The sequence below is a fragment of the Tachyglossus aculeatus genome, chromosome X4, assembly GCF_015852505.1.
Source record: "Tachyglossus aculeatus isolate mTacAcu1 chromosome X4, mTacAcu1.pri, whole genome shotgun sequence".
NCBI classification, from domain to species: domain Eukaryota; kingdom Metazoa; phylum Chordata; class Mammalia; order Monotremata; family Tachyglossidae; genus Tachyglossus; species Tachyglossus aculeatus.
The window spans coordinates 3949933-3962443 of NC_052098.1; positions in this window are offsets into that span (position 1 = coordinate 3949933).

Below are 12511 nucleotides of genomic sequence, written 5' to 3' on the forward strand. Positions count from 1 at the left end.
TGGCAACATATAGAGACGGTCCCTACCCAACAGTGGGCTCACAGTCTAGAAGGGGGAGACAGAGAACAAAACATATTAACAAAATAAAATACATAGAATAAATATGTACAAATAAAATAAATAGAGTAATAAATCTGTACAAACACATATACATCTATACAGGTGCTGTGGGGAGGGGAAGGAGGTAAGGCTGGGGGGATGAAGGGAGGAGGAAGGGGAGAGGAAGGAGGGGGCTCAGTCTGGGAAGGCCTCCTGGAGGAGGTGAGCTCTCAGTAGGGCCTTGAAGGGAGGAAGAGAGCTAGCTTGGTGGATATGTGGAGGGAGGGCATTCCAGGCCAGGGGGATGACGTGGCCCAGATGTCGACGGCGGGACAGGCGAGAACGAGGCACGGTGAAGAGATTAGCATCAGAAGAGCGGAGGGTGCGGGCTGGGCTGTAGAGGGAGAGAAGTCTTCCCTGATTGATTTATAATCTCCCCATCTTATATCTCCCAACTTTCATTCATTCAATCAATCGTATTTATTGAGCGCTTACTGTGTGCATAGCACTGTACTAAGCGCTTGGGAAGTACAAGTTACCAACATATAGAGACGGTCCCTACCCAAGAGCGGGCTCACAGCCTCCTACTTCAATACTTCTGCACCACCAAAGCACTTTGGTATTTATTCCCACACTTCCTCCTGCCTCCATAGCACTTACACACACATCTTTATACTCTATTACTGCCTTCTACCTGGAATTTATTTTAGGGTCTGCCTCCCTCAAATGAAAGGTCCCCTGGAGACAGAGGACATGTCTACTAATTCTGTAGTATTCTAATCCTGGCTCTGCCATTTGCCTGCTCTGTGTCCCTGGGTAAGTCATTTAACTTTTCTGTACTTTAGTTTCCTCATCTGTAAAAAAGGGAACAAGATAACTGTTCTCCCTCCCACTTAGACTGCGAACCCCATATAGGTGAGATCTGCTTAGAGATCTGCTTACCTTGCATAGTAGTGTTTGACACATAGTAAGTGCTTAATACGTACCACAATTATTATTATCATCAGTATTATAATTCTTTCCCCAAGTACATTCCCAAACCCAAAGTACTGTGCTCTGCACACAGTAAGTGCACAATAGACGTACTGATTGCTTAGTTCAGGGTTCTAAATACAGTAGGCATTCCATGAATATGAGAAGAGCACTTGCCATAGCTCAGTGGAAAGAGTTCGGGCCTTGGAATTTTAATCCCAGTTCCACCTCTTTCCTGATGTGTGACCTCGGGCAAGTCACTCAACTTCTCTGTGCCTCAGTTTCCTCAACTATAAAATGGAGATTAAATTCCTGTTCTCCCTCCTACTTAGACTGTCAGCCCCATGTGGGATGGGGCTTGTGTCTGACCTGATTAAGTTGTATCTACCCCAGCACTTAGAACTTAACAAGTGCTTAACAAATACCCATTTGCTTAGTAAGTGCTTAACAAATACCCATTATTATTATTTGAAAGAATCAGTCCCTAACCCAGAAGGACTTGCACTTTAAAGGAACCTACAGTTTCCTGAAATAGCTCTAATGGCCCAAAGTAGGTGGCAGGGCCCAGACGCTTGACTCCAGGGCCCAGGGCCACCCAGGGAGAAGCAGAGGTGGTTGACATCCTGTTTGATTCCCTATCTGCCTGTGCACCTATCTGCTAGAGTCTTTCTCTCTGTGATGTGCTCTTTTCAGAGTTTTTACACTGCAGTTGTGAAACTGTGGCCTCGGGGGGTGAGGCTTATGAACGGATTTCTGTTTGGTAACGACACCTTCCGGGCCCGAGAAAGCTGTGCTTTATTTTGCAGAAAATTGTGTTGCAAATGAAAATTGTTGCACTTTTCTAAGAACTTATAAAAATAAACACACTGTTTTAGGGTGTTTCTCTTTCTCTCTCTCTCTGCCTGTTTCACAGCAGGGAGAATTTTTTCACACAGCTGGAGTGGTGACATTGACGGCAGTTGAGACGCTGACATTATAAACACAGCTTAGTTTACAATGGAAATGACTGATGAGACAGGGTCGGAGTACTCATAAACTGAAACATATCCATCCGGCCACTGAGCTGTAGGCTGCTCATGTCTAAACAAAGGCAAGTATAATAGGCAAGCTCTGTCCCAGCTTGTTCTGTGGTTTAGTTGTCAATTAAAGTTATTACTGTAATTTAAAATATATATGGAAAAATAATTGTGTAGGGGCCTTCTAACTGGCAGCTGACAACACCTAAAGTGGCTGCTGCCAATCTGATTTCTTTGTTGCTTTTCTTTTAATAATTACACAGGGGCATGTCGAGTCCCTTCTGGGTCACTTTTTAAAACAGGAATGGGGTAGGAGGGATGTTATTATTATTTAACTCTAAATTTCCTAAATGCCTCTGCCATCATTAATTAGCCGTGTCTCCCCATAGCCCCATCAGAGGGGGTCAGATGGGTTTTTTTTTCCTCATTGTATAAAGAGGAAAATTGAGAGAAAGCAAGACAGTTTCAGGCCTTTAGCTGCTTTATTACTGCTTTGTGCTTATTCTTCCTCCACCTTTCATGTTCTGAAGATAATTTGTCTTCCCCATTAAGTCAGAAGCCCCTTGTTTGTAGGTACTCTTCTTTTCCTTCTGCTGCGCTCTCCCAAGAACTCAGTACAATGTCTAGCACTAGGTAGGGGCTCAGTAAGTACTACCGATTGATTGGTGGATTCATTCAACGGGTTGGTGGCAGAGACAGATTCTCTGGGCCACTGACCTTTATGCTTGGGACACAAAGTTAGCTGCCTCTTCCACCCGAAGCACAGGTGAGTAGTGATACAGTCTTGATTTTTCAGCAGGGAAATTTCCCTTCCCATAAGGCACTGTATTTCAAAATAGTCTGAGGGCTTTTGATGTAGAGAAAAGATCGAATCTTATAACCGTGTTGTGTCAGCCCAGGATCAGATCCGAACCAAACATGACCACCTTCCCCTTATTTATGGTTGTTGACTTCATTTTTTCCCATTTTCTGGCCTTAATGGAGGATAATGAGGCTCAGAGAATGAAAATACATAAAAGTGAAGGTGCTCTCTTGAAGCCTGTCTTCAAACCCATGAGTGGTTTCAAGGCAGAAGGAGTGAACCAGTTGTTCCACACTTCTGCACAGGAATGAGAAAGAGGAAATGTGCTAAATTTGCAGCAGAGAGACTATCATCATCATCATCTAGAGTATTTGAGTGTCTACTGAGAAGAACACTCTATTAAGCTCTTGGGAGGGGAAAATAGAAAGAAAAGATATGGTGACTGCCCTCAAGGAGCATACAATCTAATGGATAGGCTTACTCAACAGCCAAATACCGAAATGCCTTCTGAGATAGTCTGACCCTGGAGAAACAAAATGACCTCACAAAATCCCTTCCAGGTCCTTGATTTTACAGGAAATTGTTATTCCTTGACATTTTCCTAAACATATTGGTGTGTTTTCATAAGGATATAAAAACATAGAGTTTCATTACAAGAGCATTGAAAAGAATGAAAGCTGTAAGCTCATTGTGGGCAGGGAACTTGTCTACCAACTCTGTTATACTGTACTCTTCCAAGCACTTAGTGCAGTGCACTGCATGCAGTAAGCGCTCAATAAATACAATTCCTTGATTGATTAGTAATAATTTCTTGGACTTATATCAAAGATGCTCTTTTATCCAAAGAGCTAGCAGCACTTCCCATAGTTGAATACTGTAATTCAGGACTGCATTGTTAACCCCATTTTACCAAGGAGAAACGAAGACACAAAGTTCACTTGCCTAAGATCCCAGTTAAGCATTGGTAGATACGGACTGGAATCCAAGTCTTCTGATTCACCTTCAGATACTCTTCTCAATTGGAAACTGCATCTATTAGGGGGAAAGAGATAAGTATAACAAGAGATTTAGGAAAACCAAAGGTAGCGTTGAGCAAGACAGCCCAATTATGGCTGCATCTATTATAGATTATTCACTCATTTCCTGATTGAAAGCATTCAAACTCTCCAAAACAATGGCTCATTAATAGTTTTCTAGAGCACTGATATCAAATGCAATGAGCTATTCTCTCAAATCTGGTATGCATGTCCTTCTCTCATACACACATACATACATGCACAAACACACACACAGTATTCTCTGAAGTCTGGCATGTGTCCATCTCTCTCTCATACGCGCGCACACACACACACACACACACACACATGCATGCACACACATTCTAACAAAAGCAACAGACTGTAATTCATGCTTCAAGATCACCTGCATGGTTTTGGCCAGCCGCTATTCTCCATCTCCACTGCAACGTAAAGGAGTTAGGTTAGAGCTAAGAGAGCATTTTCTGTTTGGAAGAGTGGCTAAAACATTGGAACGGGCTCTCAGAACGAGCTGATGGCACTTAATGAGTCCGCATTGAATGGAAATGAACCTGCCCATTGGCTGGCCTGGACCACCCAGGAGAGATCTCCGGTTGAAGGGCCCTGCCAAAGGATAACGACACTGAAATTGCAAAGCTCGAAGCTCGCAGGTGCTGGCATGAGCAGTGCATATAATTAATAGACCAAGTGGGAATGCAATGGACATTGAAGGGGGGGTGGGGGGTGGGCGAGTGCTATCGAGGTTGCCGCTTCCAAGCAAGTTGGGAGGGAGGGTGCAGAAGAGCCATGATGAATCTCTATTCATCAATTGCCAAGGGCTGATGAAATGAATAAGCAGTCCAATTAACACAGTTCTCCCCCTTCCACCGCGCTATGCCAGCATTCCAATACCGGATGCTGAGCAAAAACTCCCTTTTCAATGAATCCCATATCCAAGACCAAGCCTGGTAACAGGACAGATTTACTGAATGCCATGGCTGTGTATTTAAAGAGGTTCCCCTCTCTTCCCGTCATTACCGATGCAATAAGAAGTCCAGTGAGAGATGGCGAAAAATGATTAAGAGCGCTTTATCTCAGACTGATCATTGCAGAGGTGAGGGGAAGTGGGTAGAAGGGGGAGGGAGCAGAGCGGGGGAGGGGAAAAGTGAGTGGAGCCAATGACAGAGCTGTGGCATGCCAGGCTGACATCAGTGGCTTAACATTTGTATTTTAGCCCATCTCTTGCCTAATAACACCATGTAGTGAAATAAAGGGCCCATTCTGGAGGTAATTGTTATGTGGTGGAATATAAACAAGCCCCATTCTGCAGTATATTTACCACAGTGCATATTTACGAGTTGGGTTTAATTAAAAGTCGGGAACACTAGAGCTATTTTTTAACTAGATGCCTATTATCTAGTGTCAAATGCTTGGTTTTAATCACGCATTTTATATCATCGTGACCTAGATCACTGCCTGTGACATATGAGATAGTGTGTTGTCTTTCCTGAGAAGATGTAGCAGAGCTTGATGGATGTTTTCTCATTCCTAACCTCATTACTACTGGCTTCCCATCCATCTAATAAAATGCTATGATAGAGAGTGGGAAGGTGCTATAAATCATAATATTCCAGCCGCTTTGAGCAGATTCATTAGAAATGCTGACTATATATCTCACAAACAGAAAGTCAACACACAAAGTAGGTTGCTGCTTCTTCCCAGAGTTGAGATACCCTTTCCCCCCTCACCCCACCCATCTTGCAATAGAGCAGGGATTCATTTTAATGGCAAAGATGATATTTAATGAACTTCTGGGTGTTGGAGCTGTTTTGACCTGATTAACCCCCCAAATAGATGGTAGGAATTGGTTTTTTACAGTGCCAATTCCTCTTTATGCAGCCAATCTTTGCGCATTAATCCACCACGATGGTTCAGAAAGAAGAAGTGATGACTGTTGCTTGAGAAGGGGGTCACTGGGGATGATCAAAGTTGAAGGCAGTGTCTAATTCAGAAAAGGCCCAGAAGGTTAAGTCTCCTCAGTTTGGCAATAGGAAAGCTGAGAGGGAACACGACTGGACTTTAGAAAATCATAAACAAGTAGATGGGGTGACTGGGGAATTGCTGCTCTCCAGATCCCACACGACCAGGAGAAGGGCGTTCCAATGGAAGTTTAGAGGTAGTCAGTTCATAGAAAATGCTCTTTCACACAGAGGGGGCAAGAAGAGCATGTGGAAATTTTTACCATACGAAGGTCTATCTGGCCTGATTAATTTGTATCTACCCCAACACTTAGAACAGTGCTTGGGACGTAGTCAGTGCTTAACAGATACCATTAAAAATGTGATGTCAGTAAAAAACACTAAATGATCATAAAGGGATGGGATCATAATAATAATAATAATAATGGCATTTGTTGAGCGCTTACTATGTGCAAAGCATTGTTCTAAGCGCTGGGGGGATACAAGGTGATCAAGTTGTCCCACGTGGGGCTCACAGTCTTAATCCCCATTTTACAGATGAGATAACTGAAGTTCAGAGAAGTTAAGTGACTTGCCCAAGGTCACACAGCAGAGATGTAGCAGAGCTAGGATTTGAACCCATGACCTCTGACTCCAAAGCCCTTGCTCTTTCCACTGAGCCTCGCCATAGTGGGTTATTTCAGAGAAGGTTGGGGCAATTGTTGCACTATACCTTCAGGTGCCTTATTGCCACTCTCAGCCACAGAATTCTGGGCCTCTAGCCTGACTCAGTAATGGCACTGCTCATGGCCTTAAGGCATAAAGACACCTGTCTACTTGTTTTGTTAGTTGTCTGTCTCCCCCTTCTAGACTGTGAGCCCATTGTTGGGTAGGGACTGTCTCTATCTGTTGCCAAACTGTACTTTCCAAGCGCTTAGTACAGTGCTCTGCACACAATAAGCGCTCAATAAATACAATTGAATGAATGAATGAATAAAGACCACCTTGGCTAGTTGTCTGTCTCCCCCTCTTAGCTTGTAAGCTCCTTGAGGGCAGGGATCATGCCTTCGAACTCCACTGTACTCTCCTGAGCACTTAGTAGAGAACTCTGCACAAAGTAGAACATAATAACTACTTGATAAATTGAAATATGAAGAGAAGCCTAACTCAAGAAAGTTTCAGTTTGAATTTCTTGAGGGAAACACACTTTTATGAAGCAATAAACTGTTTGCTTTTATTTTGTTCTTCTTTAAAAAAAATTGTATCATAAGAGAAGAACATAAGCGGTGCCATTTCTGTGAGAGAACCAATGACCCATCTTACCCAGTATTCTGTGTTCTACAGAGGCAAAAGGATGCTTGGAGGAGCAGTGTGATGATATGGTTAAGGAAGGACCAGCCAACATTTAATCAATCAATCAATGGTATTTATTGAGTGCTTTGAGTGTGCAGAACCATGTACATTCCTAACTCTTCTCTCAGACTTGCTCCCAAAATGATGTTTAAGGTAGCCAGAGTCCAAAGGGCTACTGGGAGATCATAAGCTATATTACTCTTTGGAGGCAGAATGTGCTCTTCACTCGTTCCCTGATACCAAGATTCTCATTGAATATTCAGTCAAGTGTTGGATGCGGTTCAGATTCAGAGCATCCTTGAGCCTGAGAATCGACTTGAACTTTTGGGGTGGTTTCATCCATTGTAGGCAAAACACATCTTGTCCATTCAAAGAACAAAGGCCCAGAAAGACCTATAAAAAGGCTCGTAAGTCTTCTTAGACATCAAAGAACTCTTGCTAAACAACATTTTGATGACTTCAGTGAAAGTAAATCAAGAACATATGGATTAAGTTTCTCTTGAAATATTCACTGACTTAAAAATTAGAGGGTGGACAAAGGAATGGCTGGGAGTCAAATTAATTTGGGATTCTTCAAAGCCAAGACATTTGGGAAAGAGGTTGAGATGCCACCTTGTGGTCCTTCCTGTCATCTTTGGTATAGCAAGCCATGTGATACCAGAATTGGCCCGATGAAGTGAGGCCCAGAGAGCAGGATAGGCTGCAGGGCAAGGTGAATTTCAAATCACTTTAAAGAATGCAGCATTCTGCCCACTCCCTTGGTCTGTTGCTATGTCACATTTATAGCAACCCAAGGCTCCCGTGATCAAAAAACTCAGCTGTTGAGGGTTTCACATTTTCCTAAAGAAGATTGACTGAATGGATAGGACTTTTGATAAGTCAGACAAAAGCTTCCAGAGCTTAAACCAGGCTCTGGTTTGAAGGTGAGTTTTAAAGCATTCAGAGAACTTTAGGAATTGTCAGGAGACTGCTTTCACCACTGCCACCCTCACCAGTCCCAATGGCACCCATCTTCTCCTCTCACCCCAAATCTGAGCAGGTTGACTGGATGCAAGCCTCTGCCTCGAGATAAATATACTCAAAATTGTCCCTCTGACCATCCCCCCACTCCCAAGGGAGTCCTAGCAAGAGTTGACAGGGAGGAGATTTGCTTTCTCCACTGGATTGCAAGCTCCTCGATGGCAGGGATTGTGACTACTTTATTTCACTTTCCCAAGTGCTTAGTACAGTGCTCTGTGCACAGTTGACTGTAAGCTCCTCGAGGGCAGGGATCGTGTCTACTTACACCATTTCATTCTCCCAAGTGCTTAGTACAGTATTCTGCACAAAGTAAGTGCTCAATAACTGACTGATTGATTGGTTGATTGAGTGATTGGGAGAGAAGGCACAACATGAAACAAGCCAGGCTGAGGACATGGAGGGGAAGAGAGGGTTTAGTATTTGTTGAATGCTTACTATGTGCCAGACACTGTACTAAGAGCTGGGGTGGATACAAGCAAATCGGGTTAGGCACAGTCCCTGTCCCCTGTGGGGCTCCCAGTTTCAATCCCCATTTGAAAGATGAGGTAACTGAGGCACAGAGAAGTGAAGTGAATTGGCGATGGTCACACAGCAGACACATGGCAGAGCTGGGATTAGATCCCATGACCTTCTGACTCCCAGGCCTGTGCTCTATCCACTACGCCATGCTGCTTTTCTAGTCTGTGATTTGTATTCTCTCACTCTCCCTTGATCAGATTTTCTTTGTTCTAGCCACGTCCAAGTGAGGAGAGGTAAAAGGGGGTGAACTGAAGGGACAAGAATGTGATCTCCCTCTACCTCTCCCACTTCATATGAACCTCCCCCTTCAACCAGGCCAGGAGTGACAGGGTGTGGGGACTCTCAAAAGTGAGATAAGTATGGTTGCCACAACCTTGTCCAACTTGGAATCCTAGTTAGCATTTGACAAGGGTATTTTCCCTGTAGTTCCCATCATTTTCCAGGTCCCCAAGCCTTACTACCCTGTGGATAGAAAGGCCTGGTAGTCATAAGGACCTGGGTTCTAATCCTGGCTCTGTCACTTGTCTGTTGTGTGACCTTGGGCAAGTCGCTTCACTTCTCTGTACTTCAGTTACCTCATCTGTAAAATGGAGATTAAGACTGTGAGCCCCATGTGGGACAGGGACTGTGTCCAAATTCATTAATTTGTATCTACCCCAGCGTTTAGAATAGTACTTGACACATAGTAAGTGCTTAACAAGTACCATAATTATTATTATTAATTATGAAAGTGACTGGCTCTTTAGAGATAGGAAGGGGGTAGTTGAATTTTCATGGACCCGGTACTCAGGGAAGGGACTGATCCAAAAAGAAAACTGGGTGGAGAGGGGAAAACCACTGTAGAAGATATCTATACTCAGTTCTGTCTTCCCCACTTTTCTATCACTGTAGACAACACCACTTTCCTTCCTGACTCACAAGTCTGTAACTTTGGCATTAACCTTTACTCAGCTCTCTCATTTGACCTGAACATTCAGTCAGTCATAAAATCCTGTAGGTTCCACCTTCACAACATATCTAGAACCCACCTTTTCCTCTCCATCTAAATTGTTACCACTTTCCAGGTAATAATAATAATAATAATAATAATAACAATAATAATAACGGCATTTATTAAGCACTTACTATATGCAAAGCACTGTTCTAAGCACTGGGGGAGATACAAGGTGATCAGGTTGTCCCACGGGGGGCTCACAGTCTTAATCCCCATTTTACAGATGAGGGAACTGAGGCACAGAAAAGTTAAGTGACGTACCCAAAGACACAAGGCTATTTCCACAGGTATTTCCACTTATTTCCAGTCCACACTTTGCTGTGCTGATTGGATCATTTTTCTGAAAAAAAAAGTTTAGTCCATATCCCCGCACTCCTCAGAAACATCCAATCATTGCCCATCCACTTCCTCATCAAACAGAAACACCTTATTGTTGGCTTTAAGGTAACTCTCACCCTCCTTACCTTGCCGATCTCCTACTTCCGCCCAATCCATATATTCTGCTCCTCTAATGGCACACTACTCTCTGTACCTCAATCTCATTTATCCCATCACTGATCCTCTGCCCACATCCTCCCTCGGGCCTGGAACCCCCTCCCCCTTCATATCTGACAGTTCACTACTCTCCCTGCTATCAAATCCCTCCAAAAATCTCATCTCCTCCAAGAGGTCTTCCCTGACTAAGCCCTCATTTCCACCAACTGTCCTCCCTTCTGCATTAACTATACACTTGACTGTGTTCCTTTTAAACACTTTGATACTAACCCCGGCCACACAGCACTTACACAGGCATTCTTATACTCTACTATTTCTCCTATCAGTAATTTATTTTAAATGTTGTCTGTCTCCCCCTCTAGACTGTAAGCTCCTTGTGGGCAGGGATAGTACCTACCAAATTTATTGTATTGTACTTTCCCAAGCATTTAGTACGGTGCTCAGAACACAGGAAGCACTCAATGAACACCACTGATCGATTGACTGATGCATCTTTTCACTATGCTTTTTTTGCTAGATTGTTGTGAGGAAATTAAGGAATGTCCACCCAACACCTTGAGCCAGTTTGGGAGGCTAAAATACATTTATTACTATTTTCTTTAACAAAGCAATGTTTGTTATCCATGACATACCTGCCATCTTGAATCTGATTAGATTTATTACAGAAAAGATGGCTCTACTATACTGTGATCTTGTTGTGGCCAGGGAATGGGTCTACCAACTCTCTTGTATTGTACTCTCCCGAGCTCTTAGTACAGAGCTCTGCACAGAGTAAGTGCTCAATAAATATCATTGATTGATTGATTATCCACTGATGGAAACGGTGAAGAGTGAGGTAAGTACAACACAGCAGCTTTTTACCTCCATCAAGGTTGCATTTCTCTGTTGAGTAAATCATCCCTATTCATCCTTCCAGTAAAAATATCACTCTACAGGATTCTTTAGCATTTACAAACATGTACTGGCAGCAACCTAGATGTGCTGAAAACTGCATAAACTTGAAGATACCACAGAGCATCATTCTTACTCTTTGTGACATTGTGACATTTTTTATGACTGTTAAGCATTTTCACAGCACTTTCTATTTTCCAGAGGCTTCGCAATCAGTTACTGAATGGATTTTCACAGTGCCCCTGCCAGGCAGTAGGTGAGCCATATCGGCGATATGTAGAAACCTGACCACAGTCATGCAGTGCCTGGGCCTTCTCTAGGGGAATTGGATGGTTACACTGTGACTCAACAGAATGTCCCACCTCATCCGGTCCCAACCCTTTAATTCAAGTGGGCGTGTCCAGAGCTCACCATCCCTACCATAAATGATGGCTCTGACACAGCCCCCTTTAGCATCATGCCTTGACCATGTCAGCATCTTTTCTGAACAGTAAATTCACTTACTACCCACTTCAAATAAGGCTTTAAGGCTGCCTATTTATATCATTGCTACTGTTTTATCGCTTCTGCATCTCAATTGTTAACCTCCTGCTGTATTGTCACTCGCCCTGCTGACCTCACCATGAACTTTCAATTCCCTTGCTCCCAACTGCCATTCCCATTTCTCACCTTCCCCTTCCCCTCTCCCACCCAGCTTTTTCCCTCCCTCTCCCCCACCACAACCACTCCCCCTCACCCCCTACCCAGGATCCCTCTATACCAGCGCAAATCCTCCACTCCTCCCTGCCCACACCACATCCCAGTTCTCCTTTCCCATCGCCACCCCTCTTCCCACTCTCTCTACCTAGGACCCTGCCAACTCATCCCAACCCAAACCCTCCCCACCCCTCGTACACTTCCCCCTCCCTCCCCTCCCTCAACAGCTACTGCCAAGTGTGACCTCTGGAACTCCCGCTCCGTTATAAGATCCCTTTCATCCTGGACCTATTCCTTTCCAGGTCTCTACTCCTCCTCGCCCTAACTGAAACATGGCTGTCTCTGGACGACATGGTCTCTTCTGCTGCTCTCTCCAGTGAAGGCCTCTTCTTCTCCCACTTCCCCAGACTCACCGGAAAAGGAGGAGGTGTTGGTTTCCTTCTCGCCCCCCAATGTCGCTTTCACACTATCCCTCATCCCCCTTCCCTTTCCTTCCCTTCCTTTGAAGCCCATATTATTCACCTCTACCACCCCCTCCAGATTTTTGTAGCCATCATCTACCACCCCCCCGGCCCCACCTCCAACTTTAACGATTTTGACCGCTTCCTCACCTTCCTTCTCTCCTTTTCCATGCCCAGTCTCATCCTCAGAGACTTCAACATCCACATGGATATCCCTGGTGACTCCTCCGCCGCCCGCCTTCTATCTCTCCTTGACGCTGCCAACCTCTTGCTCCACCC